Raw genomic sequence first — 25,225 nt, forward strand, 5'->3', positions numbered from 1 at the left:
CTTTGAAAAATATATTTCTGATTAAAATTAAAAGAAGAAAATGCCTCGGTTACAATAAAAAGAGCTTTTAAACAGAATGTAAAGGATTTTTATTGTTTGATTTAGGAATACAAAGTTTATATATTGTATGGAGAATGTTCATGAGATATTCCTGATGGATGAATTACTGGACAAATCAGAATGAGTTAACCATATGGTCTAAAGGGTTTAAAAACAATGATCTTCTTCCTGACTTTATATATGAAATTAACACCAACACAATATTCTAGTTTATATAAGAAGATTGAATGTCTCATAATTTAAGCTTTATATATTTCTTAACATTGATTTTATAGGACAAAATAATAAGCATTATCATTATTTCTACAAATTATTTATAATTATAAACATTTAGAATCATGATTAAAAATGTAATGATGGGTATCTTTAGAGTTTATCATCTTGCCCAGGCATGGTGGTTCATGCCTATAATCCTAGCACTTTTGGAGGCCCAGATGAGAGGATAGTTTGAGGTCAGGAGTTCTAGACCAGCTGGGCCGACACGGCGAAACCCCATCTCTACTAAAAATAAAAAATAAAAACGAATAAAATTAGCCAGGCGTGGTGGCACATATCTATAATTCCAGCTACTCAGGAGGCTGAGACATGGGAATTACTTGAACCCTGGAGGCAGAGGTTGCAGTGAGCTGAGATCATGCCACTGTACTCCAGCCTGGGTGAGAGCAAGACTCTGTCATATATATATATATATATATATATATATATATTTATTTATATATATATTTTATATATATATGTTAACATGTATATATATATATGGCTGGGCGTGGTGGTGCATGCCTGTAGTCCCAGCTACTCAGGAGGCTGAGGCAGGAGATTCACTTGAACCCAGGGGGTGGAGGTTGCAGTGAGCCGAGATCAGCCACTGCACTCCAGCCTGGCGACAGAGCAAGACTCCATCTCTCTCTCTCTCTCTCTCTCTCTCTCTCTCTCTCTTTATATGTATGTGTGTAAAATATTTCTATAATATTAAAATTCTTAATAACTTTACATTTAACTGAAACTTCTGTATTTAACTGAAGTTGGACAAATTTGTCCAGTGACTCATCTATTAATCAGGAATATCTTATGAACATTTTCCATACAATATATAAACTTCATATTCATAAATTATATTATGAAATGTGAGTAAACCCCATCTCTACTAAAAATAGAAAAATTAGCCAGGAGTGGTAGCCCACACCTGTGGTTTCAGCTACTTGGGAGGCTGAGGCAGGAGGATCCCTTGAGCTCAGGAGGCAGAGGTTGCAGTGAGCTGAGATCATTTCATGGCACTCCAGCCTGGGCAACACAGTGAGACCTTAATCCCACAACCCCCAAAATAAATAAATAAATAAATAAAATCCCCTTTTCTTAGAACCAAGCCCTTTTCTTATTTTCTATAAAGTTAGCTATGGCCAGGGGCAGTGGCTCACACATGTAATCCCAGCACTTTGGGAATTGGAGTCTAGAAATTCAAGACCAGCCTGGGCAACATGATGAAATCCATCTCTACCAAAAACACAACAATTAGCCTGGTGTGGTGACACATGCTAATTGTGCCAGATGCTCAGTCCCAGATGCTCAGGAGGCTGAGGTGGAAAGATCAATTGAGCCTGGGAGGTCAAGGCTGCAGTGAACTGTGATCACAGCCACTGCACGGCAGCCTGGTTGAAAGAGTGAGACTCTGTCTCAAAAAAAGAAAAAAGTAAAAGTAAAAAGCTATGGATCTAGAAATCTAGAAAGACCCTGGACATTTGTCTAGAAGGATCTTAGGCAAATGTTAAACAGAGTTAATTAATACAAATGAAAGCTAAAACATTGGTCCCTAAACAGTTTTATTTTACTGTTTTTCTTATAAATTTAAAAATAGAATAGGCAAAGTGGCTCATGCCTGTAACCCCAGCACTTTGGGATTACATGAGCCAAGGCAGGAGGATTGATTGAGACCAGCAGTTTGAGACCAGCCTGGGCAACATAGTGACACTCGGTCTCTACTAAAAATAAAAAAAAAATTAGATGGGCATGGTGGCACCTGACTGTAGTCCCAGCTACTTGGGAGGCTGAGGTGAGAGGATCGTTTGGGCCCAGGAGTTTGGAGATTGCAGTGAGCTATGATCACACCACTGCATTCCAGCCTGGGCGACAAAGCTGTCTCAGATCCTCCTACCTATCAAAAAACAAACAAACACAAAAACCATACACAAAAGACTTATTTACAGGATGTGAAAATGCCCTTGGATTTTGTTATATACATAGCCTACTTAAAACGTATAAAGATAATATGAAAGGGGCCCGGCACGATGGCTCATGCCTGAAATCCCAACACTTTGGGAGGCCAAGGCAGGAGTATTGGTTGAGGCCAGGAGTCAGCCTGGGCAACATGGTGAGACCCCTGTGTCTACAAAAAATTCAAGAATTAACCAAGCATGGTGGCATGTGGCCTATAGTTCTAGCTCCTCAGGAATCTGAGGCAGGAGGATCACTTAAGCCCAGGAGTTCAAGGTTACAGAGAGCTATGATTGTGCCACTGCATACCTGCAAAAAATATCTAAACTTCTCACACTTACAATCCCAGCATTCTGGGAGGCTGAGGCGGGTGGATCACGAAGTCAGGAGTTCGAGACCAGCCTGGCCAACATGGGGAAACCCCATCTCTACTAAAAATATAAAAATTAGCCAGGCATGTTGGTGAGTACCTAAAGTCCCAGCTTCTCGGGAGGCTGATGCAGGAGAATTGCTCGAACCTGGAAGGCAGAGGTTGCAGCAAGTTGAGATTGCACCATCGCACTCCAGCTCTGGGCAAAAGAGCAAGACTTAAATTTAAGGCCAGGCGTGGTGGCTCACACCTGTAATCCCAACACTTTGGGAGGCTGAGGTAGGTGGATCACCTGAGGTTGGGAGTTAGAGACCTGCCTGACCAACATAGAGAAACCCTATCTGTATTTAAAATACAAAACAATTTAGCTGGGCATGGTGGCGCATGCCTGTAATCCCAGTTACTTGGGAGCCTGAGGCAGGAGAATCGCTTAAACCCAGGAGGTGGAGGTTGCAGTGAGCCAAGATCACCCCATTGCACTCCAGCCTGAGCAACAAGAGCAAAACTTAGTCTCAAAAAAAAAAAAAAAAAAACAAAAAAAACGAAACCTTGCCTGATTTTCTGTCTTCTAGTTTTGTCTAAGGAGAAAAAATTGGTCATTTTTGTTAAAGGCAGCAACTACATTCAATATAATTACAGAGAGATATGAATATTTATGCAAAATAACTGATATGGTTGTTTCTTAAGGAAATTACTGCATTTTATTAAGATTGTAAACTCAGAGGAAGCTGGAACGGGTGGCTGGGCATGGTGGCTCACGCCTGTAATCCCAACACTTTGGGAGGCCAAGGCGGGCAGATCACGAGGTCAGGAGATCGAGACCATCCTGGCTAACACTGTGAAGCCCTGTCTCTACTAAAAATACAAAAAATTAGCTGGGCATGGTGGCATGTGCTTGTCATCCCAGCTACTTGGGAAGCTGAGGCAGGAGAATCACTTAAACTCAGGAGGCAGAGGTTGCAGTGAGCCAAGATACGACTGCACTCCAGCCTGGGCAACAGAGCAAGACTCTGTCTAAAAAAAAAAAAAAAAAAAAAAAGCTGGAACTTCTTTCTAAAGGCAGAGATATCTTTGAAGATGTAGTATATGCATTAAACCAGAGACCACTATAAGATGCTGTGTTCCCGTCAGGAAGAATACTTGGGTTGCGAATTCAAGTGGCAGAGGTTGAAGTGGCCCCACTTATAATTATTCCCAATGACACACTGGGAGATTTTGTGCTTTCTGTCCTTTCAACTCTGCAGGGTTGGAGGTACCAGTACCAAAGGGAGCTACTCTTGAAAGGGGAAATAAGCTTTTATTGAACTACAATATGGCTGCTTGTGTGTGCTTCGGAGCCTTTGGGTCCGGGACCAGCAGATGAGAAGAGGCATCAACATTCCGGCAGAGGTAATGGACCCTGGTCCACAGGAGAGAGTAAGACAGGAGAACTAAATGTGGAACCCAGATGATGCATCAGGGCACCTTTTGGTACTCCCATTCTCCACAGTAACTGTGAGTGGACACATGCAGTAGTGTTGTCCTGTGGACAATATGATTGCTTAGATCCTTCAGGAATTAAGGTTTGCGTTACAGCACCAATAAGCCCACAAGACCTTATGAGGTGACGGGTGAGGGAAATTAGAATAGCTAGTGTAAGAGGGAGAGATGAGTACCATTTGCAACCCCAAGATCAACTTCAGTGTCAGAAGGCCCTTCTGTGGTGCCCTCAGAAGATGGGCCCACAGGCACCATGGAGGAACTTCACCCTGAACCTGTAGGAAGACATTCATCTGTTTAGTGCAAGCAGTGGGCTGTGGAAGCTATGAAAAAGAGTCACTCAGAGCTTTCGCTCTGCATAAACTAACTGATGAATAGCCCCAGCTGCTATGCTCTGGATCTACCAAAGTGCTGTGCAGAAGTTCTGCTTCCCTCAGGCTGCTCCCAGACCATGGCTGAGCATAGCAGAGGTAGTAAGGCAGGCTCATTTCTGTGAAAAGGAGTCTTTAATGGGTCACTTTGGCCCATCAGCCTGTGGTCTTTACCCAATACCAATCAGATCCCTATACTGAAAACCCAACTTAAACCAGACCCCCTAAACCTCATAAATGTCTCATTTTTGCCCTTCTCTTATTGCTGAGACCTGTCAAGGTAGTATTCTTCTTCACTGCAGTAAGCAGAAAACTCAGTTTTGCTTTATCAACAGGTTATAAAGGCCAGCGTCAAATAAACTTAGAGATCAGTAGAGAAAGTGGTATGAGATGAGGTCAGAGGTACAGAAGGCCTTGGGAGTCCATGGTAATCATAGGGCTGATTTTCTTCTAAGTACAGTGAAAAACGTAGAGGTTTTTAAGTAGAGAAGTGAAACCATAGAGGTTACTAAGCGGAAAAGTATTATGCCTTGGTTTATACGTTGCGGAAGAGTGTGATATAGAGGGACATGAATGGAAATGGGGAGACCAATTAGGTTATTGCAATTGCACAGAAGGAAGTTCAGGTGGTTTGGAACTAGACTGATGCTGGAGGCAAAGAGAAATGAACAAATTCAGAGTATTTTTTGGAGATAGAATCATCAGAACTTGCTGATTGATTATCTGTTGGGGCGGCAGTGAAGGAAGTAAGTGAAGGAAGGAAGGAATGAAAAATGACTCCCAGGTTTTAGCCTTGAGCAACTGTATGAATGGTAGTGGATTTTACTGAGGGAAAGAACTCTGATGGGGAGGAATAGATTTGGAAGATAAAAGAGTTCTCTTTTGAACCTGGTTGTTTGACTTTTAAATGGAAATATTCAGTAGGCCCTAGTGATACAAATGTAAAGGTCAGGATCAGGGATGAACATTTGTATGAATTATCAACATAAGGATGATATTTAAAACTAGGGAATAGGTTAGGCCTGGTGGCTCACACCTGTAATCTCAACACTTTGTGAGGCTGAGGCAGGAGTTCAAGACCAGCATGTGCAATGTGGCAAAACCCTGTCTCTACTAAAAATACAAAAATTAGCTGGGCATGATGGTGCACGCCTGTGATCCCAGCTACTCGGGAGGCTGAGGCACAAGAATTGCTTGAACCTGGGAGGTAGAGGTTGCAGTGAGCTGAGATTGTACCACTGCACTCCAGCCTGGGCAACAGAGGTAGACTTTGTCTAAAAAAAAAATAATAATAATAATAAAGGCTGGGCCCCGTGGCTCACGCCTGTAATCCCAGCACTTTGGGAGGCCGAGGCGGGCAGATCGCAAGGTCAAGAGATTGAGACCATCCTGGCCAATGTGGTGAAACCCTATCGCTACTAAAAACAAAATACAAAAATTAGCTGGGCTGGTGGCATGCACCTGAGTAGTCCTAGCTACTCAGGAGGCCGAGGCAGGATAACTGCTTGAACCCGGGAGGCAGAGGTTGCAGTGAGCTGAGATCACGCCCCTGCACTCCAGCCTGGCACCTGGCGACAGACCAAGACTCTCTATCAAATAATAATAATACTTTTAAAATTAAATTTTAAAAAGTATCAAACTGTAGCTGGACATGGTAGCACACACCTGTAATCCCAGCTACTTGGGAGCCTGAGACAGGAGAATTCTTGAACCCTGGAGATGGAGATTATAGTGAGCTGAGATCCTGCCACTACACTTCAGCCTGGGCAGTAGAGCAAGATTCTGTCTCAAAAATAATAAAGTCTCAAACTGGTCAGTTGAGTACATCTTAGAATCTGTGAGGGGATGTAGGGGAAGTAAGAATCTGAAACTAGATTAGTTACTAATTAATCTCTTCAGTTTCTTAGTCAACAAATATATATACTCGTGTACTATAAAGAGGGGTCTCCAAGAGACATTACCATACAGTGTCAACATAGGGTAACTCGTCTAATGCCCCTTAATCTATCATATTTATATACAACATTCTTCCCCTGGAAGGGCATCAGATTTCTAGGCTTGATCATCAAACTATTTCAGAAAAGTCTTTCTGTTTTCTAGGCTTTAAAAAAATTGCCTACCTTAAACTATCAATGTTTAATCTTTTTTACATTATTCAATTTTGAGGTTGAATAAACTATTTCACTTATTTTGCTTTTACAAATATGTTTAGAGACAGTATAAATTCTGACTTTAAAAGGATGATTGAGGCTGGGCGCGGTGGCTCACACCTGGAATCCCAGCACTTTGGGAGGCCGAGGTGGGTGGATCACCTGAGGTCAGGAGTTCAAGACTAGCCTGGCCAACATGGTGAAACCCCGTCTCTACTAGAAATATAAAAATTAGCTGGACACAGTGGCACACACCTGTAATCTCAGCTACTTGGGAGGCTGAGGGACAAGAATCACTTGAACCTCCTCCAGGAGGCAGAGGTTGCAGTGAATCGAGATCACACCACTGCACTCCAATCTGAATAGCAAGACTCTGTCTCAAAAAAAAAAAAAAAAAAAAAAGGATGATTGAAACATGTAAATGTATTAACTTTGTCAAGGAAATCCTTTTTTTCTTTTCAGGTTAACATTTGAAAATATATTGTAATATTTAGAGATTAAAATTATTATATTCATTAGGGCCAGTAGAGGTGGCTCATGCCTGGAATCACAGCATTTTAGGAGGCTGAGGCAAGAGGGTCACTTGAAGCCAGGAGTTTGAGACCAGCCTGGGCCACAAAGTAAGACCCTGTCTCTACAAAACAAAACAAACAAAAACAAAACAAATTAGCCAGATGTGGTGACATGCACCCATAGTCCCAGTTACACGGGAGGCTGCCCAGAAGGATTGCCCGATCACCCAGGAGTTCAATACTGCAGTGAGCTATGATCATCAAAAATATAGGTGTATTCAGCTCTTCAAGAAGAATTTAGCCAAAAGATGAAGAACAAAATGAAACAAAAATTCTAGTTTATAGTAGCTATAAATCAATGTGTGCCTTTCAGAGAAACAGACTTCTATACCAGTTACATAATAGTAATTCTGGGGTCATTTTAATTATTATTATTATTTTTTTTTGAGATGGAGTCTCTCTCTGTGGTCCAGGCTGGAGTGCAGTGACACGATCTCAGCTCACCACAACCTCCGCCTCCTGGCTTCAACCGATTCTCCTGCCCTAGCCTCCCAAGTAGCTGGGACTGCAGGTTCACACCAACCATGCTTGGCTAATTTTTGTATTTTTAGTAGAGACAGGGTTTCGCTATGTTGGCCAGGCTGGTCTCAAATACCTGACCTCGTGATCCACCCACCTCGGCCTCCCAAAGTGTTGGGATAACACGCATGAGCCACCCCGACTGGCCCTGTTATTTATCTATATTAGTAGTTCCCTGCCTGTTGATTAATCCTGAGGATTTGTAAAGTAATTGCAGACAGCTCTGAGAATCTTTGTCCTAAACAAATATATAATATGACTTGTATGTATATATATCATGATTTGTTCAAGCGCATTAATAAAAATATGCATGAATTTAAAGTATCACTAATTTCATGACATCTCGGTTGCTTTGTTGTTGTTGTTAAGAGTATTTAATCAAAGAAATGTTTTGGTGGATAGAAGGAACCGTTTGGGAAACCACTGATCTTAATAATTAGCTCTGGGAGATGTTTTACTTTTGGTAGTTGCTTTTATTTCTCCTTTGTGACTGTCAGCTAATATCTCTGTCTCAGTTTGTACAACTATACAATAGTAAATGGTTAATAAGGTTTATTCTAACTCTAAAAATCCGAATCCAGCCCTCCGAAATGTTACTGACAATCTCGAATTAATCCGTTACATTTGCACAAACTGTCAAACCAGAGTGTAAGGAAGAAATTTATACTTCATCGGTGATATCAATAAATAATAGTGGATCATAAACATTTTTAGACCCGGAACAAATTTTGGAAATCTGGTTCCATGCTTTTTTTTTTAAACAGATGAATGAGTGTAACTCAGAGGAGTTAAATAATTTTCCCAGAGTCTTTTTTTTTTAATTGCATTTTAGGTTTTGGGGTACATGTGCAGAACATGCAAGATAGTTGTATAGGTACACACGTGGAAGTGTGATTTGCTGTCTTCCTCCCCTTCACCCACATCTGGCATTTCTCCCCATGCTATCCCTCCCCAGCTCCCCCTCCCACTGTCCCTCCCCTATTCCCCCCAATAGACCCCAGTGTGTAGTGCTCCCCTCCCTGTGTCCATGTGTTCTCATTGTTTTTCACCCACCTAGGAGTGAGAATATGTGGTATTTCATTTTCTGTTCTTGTGTTAGTTTGCTGAGAATGATGTTCTCCAGATTCATCCATGTCCCTACAAAGGACATGAACTCATCATTTTTGATGACTGCATAATATTCCATGGTGTATATGTGCCACATTTTTCCAGTCCAGTCTATCATCGATGGGCATTTGGGTTGGTTCCAGGTCTTTGCTATTGTAAACAGTGCTGCAGTGAACATTTGTGTGCATGTGTCCTTATAGTAGAACGATTTATAGTCCTTTGGATATATACCCAGTAATGGGATTGCTGGGTCAAATGGAATTTCTATTTCTAGGTCCTTGAGGAATCGCCGTACTGTCTTCCCCAATGGTTGAACTAATTTACACTCTCACCAGCAGTGTAAAAGTGTTCCTATTTCTCCACATCCTCTCCAGCATCTGTTGTCTCCAGATTTTTTAATGATCGCCATTCTAACTGGCATGAGATGGTATCTCAAGGTAGTTTTGATTTGCATTTCTCTGATGACCAGTGATGATAAGCATTTTTTTATGTTTGTTGGCCTCATGTATGTCTTCTTTTATAAAGTATCTGTTCATATCCTTGGCCCATTTTTGAATGGGCTTGTTTGTTTTTTTCCTGTAAATCTGTTTGAGTTGTTTGTAAATTCTGGATATCAGCCCTTTGTCAGATGGGTAGATTGCAAAAATGTTTTCCCATTCTATTGGTTGCTGATTCACTCTAGTGACTGTTTCTTTTGCCGTGCAGAAGCTGTGGAGTTTCCTTAGGTCCCATTTGTCTATTTTGGCTTTTGTTGCCAATGCTTTTGGTGTTTTGGTCATGAAGTCCTTGCCTACTCCTATGTCCCGAATGGTTTTGCCTAGATTTTCTTCTAGGGTTTTTATGGTGCCAGGTCTTATGTTTAAGTCTTTAATCCATCTGGAGTTAATTTTAGTGTAAGGTGTCAGGAAGGGGTCCAGTTTCTGCTTTCTGCACATGGCTAGCCAGTTTTCCCAAAACCATGTATTAAACAGGGAATCCTTTCCCCATTGCTTGTTTTTGTCAGGTTTATCAAAGATTGTATGGTTGTAGATATGTTGTGTTGCCTCCGATGCCTCTGTTCTGTTCCATTGGTCTATATCTCTGTTTTGGTACCAGTACCATGCTGTTTTGATTACTGTAGCCTTGTAGTATAGTTTGAAGTCCAGTAGTGTGATGCCTTTTGCTGTGTTCTTTTTGCTTAGAATTGACTTGGCTATGCGGGCTCTCTTTTGGTTCCATATGAAGTTCAAGGTGGTTTTTTCCAGTTCTGTGAAGAAAGTCAATGGTAGCTTGATGGGGATAGCATTGAGTCTGTAAATTACTTTGGGCAGTATGGCCATTTTCACGATATTGATTCTTCCTAACCATGAACATGGAATGTTTCTCCATATGTTTGTGTCCTCTCTTATTTTGTTGAGCAGTGGTTTATAGTTCTCTTTGAAGAGGTCCCTTACGTTCCTTGTTAGTTGTATTCCTAGGTATTTTATTCTCTTTGTAGCAATTGTGAATAGCAGTTCGTTCTTGATTTGGCTCTCTTTAAGTCTGTTATTGGTGTATAGGAATGCTTGTGATTTTTGCACATTGATTTTATATCCTGAGACTTTGCTGAAGTTGCTTATCAGTTTCAGGAGTTTTTGGTCTGAGACAATGGGGCCTTCTAGATATACTATCATGTTGTCTGCAAATAGAGACAATTTGGCTTCCTCCTTTCCTATTTGAATACCCTTTATTTCTTTTTCTTGCCTGATTGCTCTGGCTAGACCTTCCAGTACTATATTGAATAGGAGTGGTGAGAGAGGGCATCCTTGTCTAGTGCCAGATTTCAAAGGGAATGCTTCCAGTTTTTGCCCATTCAGTATGATATTGGCTGTTGGTTTGTCATAAATAGCTTTTATTATTTTGAGATACATTCCATAATCCCGAGTTTATTGAGGGTTTTTAGCATAAAGGGCTGTCGAATTTTGTCAAAGGCCTTCTCTGCGTCAATTGAGATAATCATGTGGTTTTTGTTTTTGGTTCTGTTGATGTGGTGAATTATGTTTATAGACTTGTGTATGGTGAACCAGCCTTGCATCCGCAGGATGAATCCTACTTGATCATGGTGGATAAGCTTTTTGATGTGCTGTTGCAATCAGTTTGCCAGTATTTTATTGAAGATTTTTGCATCTGTGTTCATCATGGATATTGGCCTGAAGTTTTCTTTTCTTGTTGTGTCTCTGCCGGGTTTTGGTATCAGGATGATGTTGGTCTCATAAAATAATTTGGGAAGGATTCCGTCTTCTTGGATTATTTGGAATAGTTTCAGAAGGAATGGTAACAGTTCCTCTTGGTGTGTCTGGTAGAATTCAGCTGTGATCCCATCTGGACCTGGGCTTTTTTTGTGTGTTAGGCTCTTAATTGCTGCCTCAACTTCAGCCCTTGTTACTGGTCTATTCATAGTTTCGGCTTCCTCCTGGTCTAGGCTTGGGAGGACACAAGTGTCCAGAAATTTATCCATTTCTTCCAGGTTTACTATTTTATGTGCATAGAGGTGTATGTAATATTCTCTGATGATGGTTTGAATTTCTGTGGAATCTGTGGTGATTTCCCCTTTATCGTTTTTTATTGCATATATTTGGTTATTCTCTCTTTTCTTTTTAATCAATCTGGCTAGTGGTCTGTCTATTTTGTTGATCTTTTCAAAAAACCAGCTCTTGAATTTATTGATTTTTTTGAAGGGTTTTTCATGTCTCTATCTCCTTCAGTTCTGCTCTGATCTTAGTTATTTCTTGTCTTCTGCTGGGTTTTGAGTTTTTTTGATCTTGCTCCTCCAGCTCTTTCAATTTTGACATTAGGGTGTCAATTTTGGATCTCTCCACTCTTCTCATGTGGGCACTTATAGCTATATATTTTCCTCTAGAGACTGCTTTAAATGTGTCCCAGAGATTCTGGTATGTTGTGTCTTTGTTCTCATTGGTTTTGAAGAACTTCTTTATTTCTGCCTTCATTTCACTGTTTATCCAGTCAACATTCAAGAGCCAATTGTTCAGTTTCCATGAAGCTGTGCAGTTCTGAGTTAGTTTCTGAATTCTGAGTTCTAACTTGATTGCACTATGGTCTGAGAGATGGTTTGTTATGATTTCAGTTGTTTTGCATTTGCTGAGGAGTGATTTACTTCCAATTATGTGGTCATTTTAGAGTAGGTTTGATGTGGTGCTGAGAAGAATGTATATTCTATGGATTTGGGGTGGAGAGTTCTGTAAATGTCTATCAGGTTTGCTTGTTCCAGGTCTGAGTTTAAGTCCTGGATATCCTTGTTAATTTTCTGTCTGGTTGATCTGTCTAGTATTGACAGTGGAGTGTTAAAGTCTCCCACTATTATTGTGTGGGAGTCTAAGTCTCTTTGTAAGTCATTAAGAACTTGCCTTACGTATCTGGGTGCTTCTGTATTGGGTCCATATATATTTAGGATTGTTAACTCTTCTTGTTGTATCGATCCTTTGACCATTATGTAATGTCCTTCTTTGTCTCTTTTGATCTTTGTTGCTTTAAAGTCTATTATCAGGGACGAGAATTGCAACTCCTGCTTTTTTTTGCTCTCCATTTTTTTGGTAAATCTTCCTCCATCCCTTTATTTTGAGCCTTTGTGCATCCTTGCATGTGAGATGGGTTTCCTGAATACAGCACACCGACGGGTTTTGGCTTTTTATCCAATCACAACTAGTGTCAGAGTTTGGGCTACTTTAACCCCAGTGTACTTTAAAGGTTCAGTGCTTTATCTAGTCAATTAAAATATTTTTATTATTTGAATTACCTTTCTATCAGTAAACCAAAGATTAAAGAGACAACTGGTACATCTGAAACACTGTTTAAAGGCTGGGTATTGTAGCTCATGCCTGTTATCCTAGCACTTTGGGAGACTGAAGTAGGAGGATTGCTTGAGGCCAGGAGTTCGAAACCAGCTTCAGCAACATAGCAAGACCCCCTTCTCTACAAAAATACACAAACATTAGCCAGACATAGTGGCACACATCTGTAGTTCCAAATACTCTGGAGGTTGAGATAGGATTACTAGAGCCCATTTCAAGGCTGCAGTGAGCTATGATCCTGTCATTGCGCTCCAGCTTGGGTGACAGAGTAAGATCCTGTCTTTAAAAAAAATGGCAATGCCAAAAGCAATGACAACAAAAGCCAAAATTGACAAATGGGATCTAATTAAAGAGCTTCTGCACAGCAAAATAAACTGTCATGAGAGTGAACAGGCAATCTACAGAATGGGAGAATTTTTCAATCTATCCATCTGACAAAGGTCTAATATTCAGAATCTACAAGGAACTTAAACAGATTTACAAGAAAAAAACAACCTGATCAAAAAGTGGGTGAAGGATATGAACAGACACTTCTCGAAAGAAGTCATTTATGCAGCCAGCAAACATATGAAAAAAGCTTATCATCATTGGTCATTACAGAAATGCCAATCAAAACCACAGTGAGATGCTATCTCTCACCAGTTAGAATGGTGATCATTAAAAATCTGGAAACAGGCTGGGCATGGGATTACATGCCTGTAATCCCAGGACTTTGGGAGGCTAAGGTGGGCAGATCACGAGGTCAAGAGATTGAGACCATCCTGGCCAACATTGTGAAACCCTGTCTCTACTAAAAATACAAATATTATCCGGGTGTGGTGGCATGCACCTGTAATCCCAGCTACTCTGGAGGCTGAGGCAAGATAATCACTTGAACCCAGGAGGCAGAGGTTGCAGTGAGCTGAGATTGTGCCATTGCATCCAGACTGGGCAACAGGGTGAGACTCTGTCTGAAAAAAAAAAAAGTCTGGAAACAATAGATGCTGGTGAGGATGCTGAGAAATAGGAATACTTTTATGCTGTTGGTGGGAGGTAAATTAGTTCAACCATTGTGGAAGACAGTATGGGGATTCCTAAAGGATCTAGAATGAGAAATACCATTTGACCCAGCAATCCCATTACTGGGAGTGTACCCAAAGGATTATAAATCATTCTATTATAAAGACATGTGCACATGTATGTTTACTGCAGCACTATTTACAATAGCAAAGACTTGAAACCAACCCAAATGCCCATCAGTGATTGACTGGATAAAGAAAATGTGGCACATATATACCATGGAATACTTTGCAGCCATAAAAATGAACGAGTTCATGTCCTTGGCAGGAATGTGGATGAAGCTGGAAACCATCATTCTCAGCAAACTAACACAGGAACAGAAAACCAAATGCCACATGTTCTCACTCATAAGTGGGAGTTGAACAATGAGAACACATGGATACAGGAAGAGGAACATCACACACTGGGGCCTGTCGAGGAGTGGTGGAAAAGGGGAGGGAGAGCATTAGGACAAATACCTAATGCATGTGGGGCTTAAAACCTAGATGATAGGTTAATAGGTCTAGCAAACCACCATGACACATGTATACTTGTGTAACAAAGCTGCATATTCTGCACATGTATCCCAGAACTTAAAATTGCTACTGAGTAAATTTATTAAAAATTAAAATTATGAAAATAATAAGCTCCCAATGAGGAACCTTGAAAAAGAAAATGATCAGGCGAGGTGGCTCATGCCTGTAATCCAAGCACTTTGGGAGGCCAAGGCAGGTGGATCACCTGAGGTCAGGAGTTCGAGACCAGCCTGACCAACATGGAGCAACCCTGTCTCTACTAAAAATGCAAAAAAATTAGCCAGGCATGGTGGCCCATGCTTGTAATCTCAGCTACTCGGGAGGCTGAGGCAGGAGAATCAGCTGAACCCAGGAGGTGGAGGTTGTGGTGAGCTGAGATTGTGCCATTGCACTCCAGCCTGGGTAACAAGAGCAAAACTTGGTCTCAAAAAAAAGAAAAAGGAAAAAATTTATGTTTAAAATCTGGCAGTTATTTGTCTTATTTAAATGTAATTTGGATCACATGCAATTATCTGTTTTTTTTTTTCAGAAATGAGTATTACATTGCATTTTTCCATTGCCTTAAAGTTTCTTCAAAATTATTATTTTTAATGGATGCATAATATAGATATATCACATGAATTTATCCATTTCCCCATATTGTTGAACATTTAGTTATTTCTAATTTTTTATGACTTTTTTTTTTTGAGACAGGGTCTCACTCTCTCACCCAGGCTGGAGTGCAGTGGCACTATAGCCTCAACCTCCTGGACTCAAGCAATCCTTCCAACTCTGCCTCCTGAGTCTCCTGAGTAACTGGGACTACAGGTGCATGCCTCCGTGGCTAGCTAATTTTTTGTAATTTTTGTAAAAATGGGTCTCACTATGTTGCCTAGGCTGGTCTCAAATTCTTGAGCTCAAGTGAGCCTCCTGCTTTGGCCTCCCAAAATGCTAGGATTACAGGTGGGAGCCACCGCACCCAGCCCAGATATTTTTTGTATAATGATTCTTATTTTACATCTCTGACCATATTTCTTGGTTTAGATTTCTAGACATGGAATTGCTCTTTAAAGAGCATAAGTATTTTTTTCACATTATTTTTGAGACATTATTTTGGAGTGCAGTGGCACAATATCAGCTCACTGCAACCTCTACTCCCTGAGTTCAAGTGATTCTCCTGCCTCAGCCTTTCTTGATATTATCAAATTTCATTCTATAAATTTATATTATTTTACTTTATCTCAAAGTAGTGCCTTATTAGAATAAGATTAACATTTTTTATTAGATTTTCTCTTATGTGAAATATCAATTTATTCACTTAATCTATTTTTATATTTCAATCTACTTTTTTTGTTTGTTGGTTAGTTTGTTTTTAGAGATGGGGTCTCATTCTGTCACCCAGGCTGAAGTGCAGTGGCACAACCACTGCTCATGGCAGTCTCAGTCTCCTGGGCTTAAGCAATCTTCCCACCTCATCATCCTAGGAAGCTGGACTACAGGCACACACCACACCTGGCTAATTTTTTGTTTTTTTGTAGAGTTGGGATCTCACTATGTTGCCAGTGCTGGTCTCAAATCTCTGGGCTGTGGTGATCCTCCTATGTTGGCCTCCCAAAGTGCTGGGACTACAGGCATGAACCACTGTGCTGGGCCCAACCTGCATTTTTAAAACTCAATTTTGGTGGCCTTTGTGGTTTTTAAAAAACATTTCTATGAGATATTTTTTGTATTTTTTTAATTACTTGAGTAATACATAAATATTCTGGGTTGCTAAAGACTCAAACAATATAGAAATACACTCCCCTACACGCTTCCTTATAGATAACCACTGTCAACACACTGTCAACAGCATGTTAGAGTGGAATATTCCTGTATTTATTAATTTACACTGTATATATCTCTAATCTTATACATATATTAACATGTACACATATGATATGTATATATGTGTATATGTGTGTGTATACATATGTATATATACAGTTGATCCTTGAACTACTGGGTTTGAACTGCATCAGTTCACTTATACTCACAGATTTCTTTTTTTTTTGAGATGAAGTTTTGTTCTTGTTGTTCAGGCTGGAGTGCAATGGCATGATCTCGACTCACCACAACCTCTGCCTCCTGGGTTCAAGCGATTCTCCTGCCTCAGCCTCCTGAGTAGCTGGGATCACAGGCATGTTCCACCACACCTGGGTAATTTTTTTGTATCTTTAGTAGAGACAGGATTGCTCCATGTTGGTCAGGCTGGTCCTGAACTCCCAACCTCAGGTGATCCACTCACCTTGGCCTCCCAAAGTGTTGGGACTATAGGTGTGAGCTACCATGCCTGGCTCATATATTTTTAATAAATACAGTTGCCACCAGTGGGTTCCCCATCTGCAACCAAATGCAGATAGAAAATACAGTATCAGGCCAGGTGCTGTTGTTCACGCCTGTAATCTTGGCACTTTGGGAGGCTGAGGTGAGATAATCATTTAAGTCCAGGAGTTCAAGACCAGCCTGGGCAACATAGCAAGACTCTGTTTCTACAAAAAAATTTTAAAAATTAACTAGGCATGATGGCAGCTCCTGTAGTCCCAGCTCCTCGGGAGGCCGAGGTGGGAGGATCACTTGGGCCCAGGAGGTCAAGGCTGCAGTGAGCTATGATCATGCTACTGCACTCCAGCCTGGGCAACAGAGCAAGACCCTGTCTCTCAAAAAAAAAAACGTCGAGAGAAAAGACTATACTATTTAAAGGATACAAAACCAAAACCCACTTATACAAAGGGCTGGCTTTGCCCATATGCAGTTCCACTGTGCCACCTAGGGGACTTGAGTATGTTCAGATGATGATTTTGATATCTGAATGAGTAGAGGAATGTTATGGAAGCAATACCCCTACAGATAGCAAGGGACAACTGCATGTGTAAATGGGTCACATAATAACTAACATTTGAGTTTCTTCATGAAATATGTCTCGAGGAGCTTCCTTCCCCCTCCCACCCATAATGTAAAATGCTTCTTTCCCCCATCATATGCATATTACATGATTATTATAAAAAAATCTATGAAGACATAAAATATGTTTTTGTTTTTCTATTTTTTTGAGATGGACTCTTGCTTTGTTGCCCAGGCTGGAATGTAGCGGCACGATCTTGGCTCATTGCAACCTCTACCTCCCAGGTTCAAGCGATTCTCCTGCCTCAGCCTCCCAAGTAGCTGGGACTACAGGCGCACACCATCACACCGAGCTAAGTTGGTACTTTTAGTAGAGACAGGGTTTCACCATGTTGGCCAGGGTGGTCTCAATCTCCTGACTTCCTGATCTGCCCACCTCAGCCTCCCAAAGTGCTGGGAATACAGGCGTCAGCCACCGTGCCTGGCCAAAAGATGTTTTTAAAACAATAACATTCACCTTAAATCTTTCTGGTGATAACCACCATTAATATTTTGGCAATCTTTCTTTGATGCATCTCTTAATACTTTTTTTTTTTTAATTTTTTATTGGATTATAGGTTTTGGGGTACATGAGCAGAGCATGCAAGACAGTTGCGTAGGTACACACATGGCAGTGTGCTTTGCTTTTCTTCTCCCCTTCACCCACATTTGGCATTTCTCCCCAGGCTATTCCTCCCCACCTCCCCCTCCCACTGGCCTTCCCCTTTTCCCCCCAATAGACCCCAGTGTTTAGTACTCCCCTTTCTGTGTCCATGTGTTCTCATTTTTCATCACCCACCTATGAGTGAGAATATGCGGTGTTTCATTTTCTGTTCTTGTGTCAGTTTGCTGAGGATGATGTTCTCCAGATTCATCCATGTCCCTACAAACGACACGAACTCATCATTTCTGATTGCTGCATAATATTCCATGGTGTATATGTGCCACATTTTTCCAATCCAGTCTATTATCAATGGGCATTTGGGTTGATTCCAGGTCTTTGCTATTGTAAACAGTGCTGCAATGAACATTCGTGTACATGTGTCCTTATAGTAGAACGATTTATAGTCTTTTGGATATATACCCAGTAATGGGATTGCTGGGTCAAATGGAATTTCTATTTCTAAGGCCTTGAGGAATCCCCACACTGTCTTCCACAATGGTTGAACTAATTTACACTCCCACCAACAGTGTAAAAGTGTTCCTTTTTCTCCACATCCTCTCCAGCATCTGTTGTCTCCAGATTTTTTAATGATCGCCATTCTAACTGGCGTGAGATGGTATCTCAATGTGGTTTTGATTTGCATCTCTCTGATGACCAGTGACGATGAGCATTTTTTCATACGATTGTTGGCCTCATATATGTCTTCTTTCGTAAAGTATCTGTTCATATCCTTTGCCCACTTTTGAATGGGCTTGTTTGTTTTTTTCCTGTAAATCTGCTTGAGTTGTTTGTAAATTCTGGATATCAGCCCTTTGTCAGATGGGTAGACTGCGAAAATTTTTTCCCATTCTGTTGGTTGCCGATCCACTCTAGTGACTGTTTCTTTTGCCATGCAGAAGCTGTGGAGTTTCATTAGGTCCCATTTGTCTATTTTGGCTTTTGTTGCCAACGCTCTTGGTGTTTTGTTCATGAAGTCCTTGCCTACTCCTATGTCCTGGATAGTTTTGCCTAGATTTCCTTCTAGGGTTTTTATGGTGCCAGGTCTTATGTTTAAGTCTTTAATCCATCTGGAGTTAATTTTAGTTTAAGGTGTCAGGAAGGGGTCCAGTTTCTGCTTTCTGCACATGGCTAGCCAGTTTTCCCAACACCATTTGTTAAACATGGAATCCTTGCCCAATTGCTTGTTTTTGTCAGGTTTATCAAAGATTGTATAGTTGTATGTATGTTGTGTTGCCTCCGGTGCCTCTGTTTTGTTCCATTGGTCTATATCTCTGTTTTGGTACCAGTACCATGCTGTTTTGATTACTGTAGCCTTGTAGTATAGTTTGAAATCCGGTAGTGTGATGCCCCCCGCTGTGTTCTTTTTGCTTAGAATTGACTTGGCTATGCGGGCTCTCTTTTGGTTCCATATGAAGTTCATGGTGGTTTTTTCCAGTTCTGTGAAGAAAGTCAATGGTAGCTTGATGGGGATAGCGTTGATTCTGTAAATTACTTTGGGCAGTATAGCCATTTTCACGATATTAATTCTTCCTAACCATGAACATGGAATGTTTCTCCATCTGTTTGTGTCCTCTCTGATTTCGTTGAGCAGTGGTTTGTAGTTCTCCTTGAAGAGGTCCCTTACGTTCCTTGTGAGTTGTATTCCAAGGTATTTTATTCTTTTTGTAGCAATTGCGAATGGCAGTTCGCTCTTGATTTGGCTTTCTTTAAGTCTGTTATTGGTGTAGACGAATGCTTGTGATTTTTGCACATTGATTTTATATCCTGAGACTTTGCTGAAGTTGTTTATCAGTTTCAGGAGTTTTTGGGCTGAGGCGATGGGGTCTTCTAGGTATACTATCATGTCGTCTGCAAATAGAGACAATTTGGCTTCCACCTTTCCTATTTGAATACCCTTTATTTCTTTTTCTTGCCTGATTGCTCTGGCTAGAACTTCCAGTACTATATTGAATAGGAGTGGTGAGAGAGGGCATCCTTGTCTAGTACCAGATTTCAAAGGGAATGCTTCCAGTTTTTGCCCATTCAGTATGATATTGGCTGTTGGTTTGTCATAAATAGCTTTTATTACTTTGAGATACATTCCATCGATACCGAGTTTATTGAGGGTTTTTAGCATAAAGGGCTGTTGAATTTTGTCAAATGCCTTCTCTGCGTCAATTGAGATAATCATGTGGTTTTTGTTTTTGGTTCTGTTTATGTGGTGAATTACGTTGATAGACTTGCGTATGTTGAACCAGCCTTGCATCCCCGGGATGAATCCTACTTGATCATGATGAATAAGTTTTTTGATTTGCTGTTGCAATCGGCTTGCCAATATTTTATTGAAGATTTTTGCATCTATGTTCATCATGGATATTGGACTGAAGTTTTCTTTTCTCGTTGGGTCTCTGCCGGGTTTTGGTATCAGGATGATGTTGGTCTCATAAAATGATTTGGGAAGGATTCCCTCTTTTTGGATTGTTTGAAATAGTTTTAGAAGGAATGGTACCAGCTCCTCCTTGTGTGTCTGGTAGAATTCGGCTGTGAACCCATCTAGACCTGGGCTTTTTTTGTGAGGTAGGCTCTTAATTGCTGCCTCAACTTCAGACCTTGTTATTGGTCTATTCATAGTTTCAGCTTCCTCCTGGTTTAGGCTTGGGAGGACACAGGAGTCCAGGAATTTATCCATTTCTTCCAGGTTTACTAGTTTATGTGCATAGAGTTGTTTGTAATATTCTCTGATGATGGTTTGAATTTCTGTGGAATCTGTGGTGATTTCCCCTTTATCATTTTTTATTGCATCTATTTGGTTGTTCTCTCTTTTATTTTTAATCAATCTGGCTAGTGGTCTGTCTATTTTGTTGATCTTTTCAAAAAACCAGCTCTTGGATTTATTGATTTTTTGAAGGGTTTTTCGTGTCTCAATCTCCTTCAGCTCGGCTCTGATCTTAGTAATTTCTTGTCTTCTGCTGGGTTTTGAGTTTTTTTGATCTTGCTCCTCTAGCTCTTTCAATTTTGACTATAGGGTGTCAATTTTGGATCTCTCCATTCTCCTCATATGGGCACTTATTGCTATATACTTTCCTCTAGAGACTGCTTTAAATGTGTCCCAGAGGTTCTGGCACGTTGTGTCTTCATTCTCATTGGTTTCGAAGAACTTCTTTATTTCTGCCTTCATTTCGTTGTTTACCCAGTCAACATTCAAGAGCCAGTTGTTCAGTTTCCATGAAGCTGTGCGGTTCTGGGTTGGTTTCTGAATTCTGAGTTCTAACTTGATTGCACTATGGTCTGAGAGGCTGTTTGTTATGATTTCAGTTGTTTTGCATTTGTTGAGCAGTGCTTTACTTCCAATTATGTGGTCAATTTTAGAGTAGGTGTGATGTGGTGCTGAGAAGAATGTGTATTCTGTGGATTTGGGGTGGAGAGTTCTGTAAATGTCCACCAGGTTTGCTTGCTCCAGGTCTGAGTTCAAGCCCTGGGTATCCTTGTTGATTTTCTGTCTGGTTGATCTGTCTAGTATTGACAGTGGAGTGTTAAAGTCTCCCACTATTATTGTGTGGGAGTCTAAGTCCTTCTGTAAGTCATTAAGAACTTGCCTTATGTATCTGGGTGCTCCTGTGTTGGGTCCATATATGTTTAGGATCGTTAGCTCTTCTTGTTGTATCGATCCTTTTACCATTATGTAATGGCCTTCTTTGTCTCTTTTGATCTTTGTTGCTTTAAAGTCTATTTTATCAGAGATGAGAATTGCAACTCCTGCTTTTTTTTGCTTTCCATTAGCTTGGTAAATCTTCCTCCATCCCTTTATTTTGAACCTTTGTGTATCCTTGCATGTGAGATGGGTTTCCTGGATACAGCACACGGATGGGTTTTGGATTTTTATCCAATTTGCCAGTCTGTGTCTTTTGATTGGTGCATTTAGTCCATTTACATTTAGGGTTAATATTGTTATGTGTGAATTTGATACTGCCATTTTGATTCTAAGTGGCTGTTTTGCCTGTTAGTTGTTGTAGATTCTTCATTATGTTGAAGCTCTTTAGCATTCAGTGTGATTTTGGAATGGCTGGTACTGATTGATCCTTTCTATGTGTAGTGCCTCTTTTAGGAGCTCTTGTAAAGCAGGCCTGGTGGTGACAAAATCTCTGAGTACTTGCTTGTTCACAAAGGATTTTATTCTTCCTTCACTTCTGAAGCTCAGTTTGGCTGGATATGAAATTCTGGGTTGAAAGTTCTTTTCTTTAAGAATGTTGAATATTGGCCCCCACTCTCTTCTGGCTTTTAGTGTTTCTGCCGAGAGATCTGCTGTGAGTCTGATGGGCTTCCCTTTGTGGGTGACCCGACCTTTCTCTCTGGCTGCCCTTAGTATTCTCTCCTTTATTTCAACCCTGTTGAATCTGACGATTATGTGCCTTGGGGTTGCTCTTCTTGCAGAATATCTTTGTGGTGTTCTCTGTATTTCCTGCAATTGAGTGTTGGCTTGTCTTGCTAGGTGGGGGAAATTTTCCTGGATGATGTCCTGAAGAGTATTTTCCAGCTGGGATTCATTCTCTTCGTCCCCTTCTGGTACACCTATCAAACGTAGGTTAGGTCTTTTCACATAGTCCCACATTTCTTGGAGACTTTGTTCATTCCTTTTTGCGCTTTTTTCTCTGATCTTGGTTTCTCGTTTTATTTCATTGAGTTGGTCTTCGACTTCAGATATTCTTTCTTCTGCTTGGTCAATTCGGCTATTGAAACTTGCGTTTGCTTCGCGAAGTTCTCGTATTGTGTTTTTCAGCTCCTTTAATTCATTCATATTCCTCTCTAAGGTATCCATTCTTGTTATCATTTCCTCGAATCTTTTTTCAAATCTTTTTTCAAGGTTCTTAGTTTCTTTGCATTGATTTAATACATGATCTTTTAGCTCACCAAAGTTTCTCATTATCCATCTTCTGAAGTCTAATTCCGTCATTTCGTCACAGTCATTCTCCGTCCAGCTTTGTTCCCTTGCTGGTGAGGAGTTTTGGTCCTTTCTAGGAGGCGAGGTGTTCTGGTTTCGGGGGGTGTTTTCCTCCTTTTTGCGCTGGTTTCTTCCCATCTTTGCGGATTTGTCCGCTGGTCGTCTGCGTAGTTGCTGACTTTTCGATTGGGTCTCTGAGTGGACACCCAGAATGTTGATGATGAAGTATTTCTGTTGCTTGGTTTTCCTTCTACCAGTCTGGCCCCTTCACTGTACGACTGTTGAGGCCCGCTCCAGACCCTGCTTGTCTGGGGTGCACCTCTAGTAGCCGTGGCACAGCGAGGGATGCTACCAGTTTCTTTTTCTGCTCTCTTTGTCCCAGGATGATGCCTGCCTAATGACAGTCTTTTGGATATAGAGGGGTCAGGGAGCTGCTTGAGGAGACAGTTTGTACTTTATAGGGGTTTAATTGCTGAGCTGTGCACTCTGTTGTTCATTCAGGGCTGTTAGGCTGCTATGTTTGATTCTGCTGCAACACAGCTCATTACACAACCCTTTTTTTTTTCTCAAATGCTCTGTGTTGAGGGGTTTGGGCTTTATTTTTGGATGTCCGATCAGGTGTCCTGCCCAGCTCGAAGGCAGACTAGCCACTGTTTGGCTGCCGAGGCTCCGCCCTGCTGTTGTGTGATTCGCGCTGTTCCTGCCGGCTCTGCTGTGGTCTCCGCCACGCCCTGCGGCGGAGTCTCTTCGTTGTAGCGTGTTGCCTCAGCAACGGCAGGCTGCGTCAGCAGTGGGCGTGTATCTCAGTAGGGACGGGTTGCCTCGGCAACGGCTGGCTGCGTCAGCAGTGGGCGTGTATCTCAGTTGGGGCGGGTTGCCTCGGCAACGGCTGGCTGCCTCAGCAGTGGGCGTGTATATCAGTTGGGGCAGGTTGCTCCGTAGTGGTGGACGCCCCTCCCCCACAGAGCGTCTCGGACCGTCTGCCCGGGATAGTTTGAAATCGCGGTTTTGTTCGTCCCACTGGGTATCCCAAACGATCTGTCCCTGCAATCCCCTGGGCTGGGCTACTGTGCAAGTCTCGTTCAGTCTCAAGTCCAGCCCTCTCAAGTCTCAGGTTGCTGGTTCAACAAGGCACCCGGACAAGCGCGCCCTGTGGGGATTGCTGGGTAGGGCCGGCCGCCGCCGCCCCGGCTGCCGGCTTCGCCAGGCAGACCTACTGCCTGGCGTCCCGTGTCTTTTTATACTTGGGAGTTTCCCCGTTCTGTGGGCAACAAAGATCAGTCTGGAAATGCAGCACTGACTCACCGTTTGCGAATTCAACGCGGGCTCCAATCCCTCTTAATACTTTTTATGTAATTGGTGTTTATTCTGACTGACAGCAACTGGTGTATTGCAATTCAGTTCTAGCATTGACCATTCAGAGTTAGTGCAGACTACACAAATTAAAAAGTGTGATCTCGGCCAGGTGCAATGGCTCACGCCTGTAATCCCAGCACTTTGAGAGGCTGAGGCAGATGGATCACATGAGCCCAGGAGTTCAAGACCAGCCTGGGCAACATTGTAAGACCCTATCTCTAGCTGTGTGTGGTGGCACACTCCTGTAGACCCGGATAGTCAGGAGGCTGAGGTGGGAGGATCACATGAGCCCAGGGGTTCAAGACCAGCCTGGGCAACATTGTAAGACCCTATCTCTAGCTGTGTGTGGTGGCACACTCCTGTAGACCCGGATAGTCAGGAGGCTGAGGTGGGAGGATCACATGAGCCCAGGAAGGGTAGCTTGCAGTGAATTGAGATTGTGCCACCTCACTCCAGCATGGGTTACAAAGTGAGACCCCATTTCATGAAAAAAAAAATTGTGATCGCCAACAAGACTGCTCCCACTTCAAATGTCAGTCACAGGCGGGATCCACCTGCACTCTTTTTCTTTTCTTTTCTTTTGAGACAGAGTCTTGCTCTGTCAGTCAGGCTGGAGTGCAGTGTCACGATCTCGGCTTACTGCAACCTCCATCTCCTGGGCTCAAGAGATTCTCCTGCCTTAGCCTCCTGAGTAGCTCGGACGGATTACAGGAATGTGCCACCACACCCGACTAGTGTTTTTTTTTTTTTTTTTTTTTTTTTTTAGACAGAGTTTCGCTCTTGTTGCCCAGGCTGGAGTGCAATGGCACGATTTCGGCTCACTGCAACCTTCACCACCTGGGTTCAAGTGATTCTCCTACTTCAGCCTCCTGAGTAGTTGGGATTACAGGCATGCGCCACCATGCCTGGCTAATTTTTATAATTTTAGTAGAGACGGGGTTTCTCAACCGTTGATCAGGCTGGTCTCGAAGTCCTAACCTCGGATGATCCGCCTGCTGTGGCCCCCCAGAGTGTTGGGATTATAGGCATGAGCCACCGCACCCTGACTAACTTTTTATATTTTTAGTAGAGACAGGGTTTCACCATGTTGTTGAGGCTGATCTCGAACTCCTTACTTCAGGTAATCTGCCTGCCTTGGCTTCCCAAAGTGCT

At 41.8% G+C, this 25,225-nt stretch overlaps 1 protein-coding gene across 1 annotated transcript in view; it reads left to right on the plus strand.

Annotated features, from left to right (window-relative positions):
* CARF (calcium responsive transcription factor) overlaps positions 1 to 3,983 on the plus strand; it is a 92,968-nt gene extending 88,985 nt beyond the window's left edge. The window contains exon 19 of the transcript XR_013519051.1: positions 3,883 to 3,983. The gene's annotated coding sequence lies outside the window, so the exon portion shown is untranslated. The remainder of the gene's footprint in view (positions 1 to 3,882) is intronic.
* The last annotated feature ends 21,242 nt before the right edge of the window (positions 3,984 to 25,225 follow it).

The sequence above is a fragment of the Callithrix jacchus genome, chromosome 6, assembly GCF_049354715.1.
Source record: "Callithrix jacchus isolate 240 chromosome 6, calJac240_pri, whole genome shotgun sequence".
NCBI classification, from domain to species: Eukaryota; Metazoa; Chordata; class Mammalia; order Primates; family Cebidae; genus Callithrix; species Callithrix jacchus.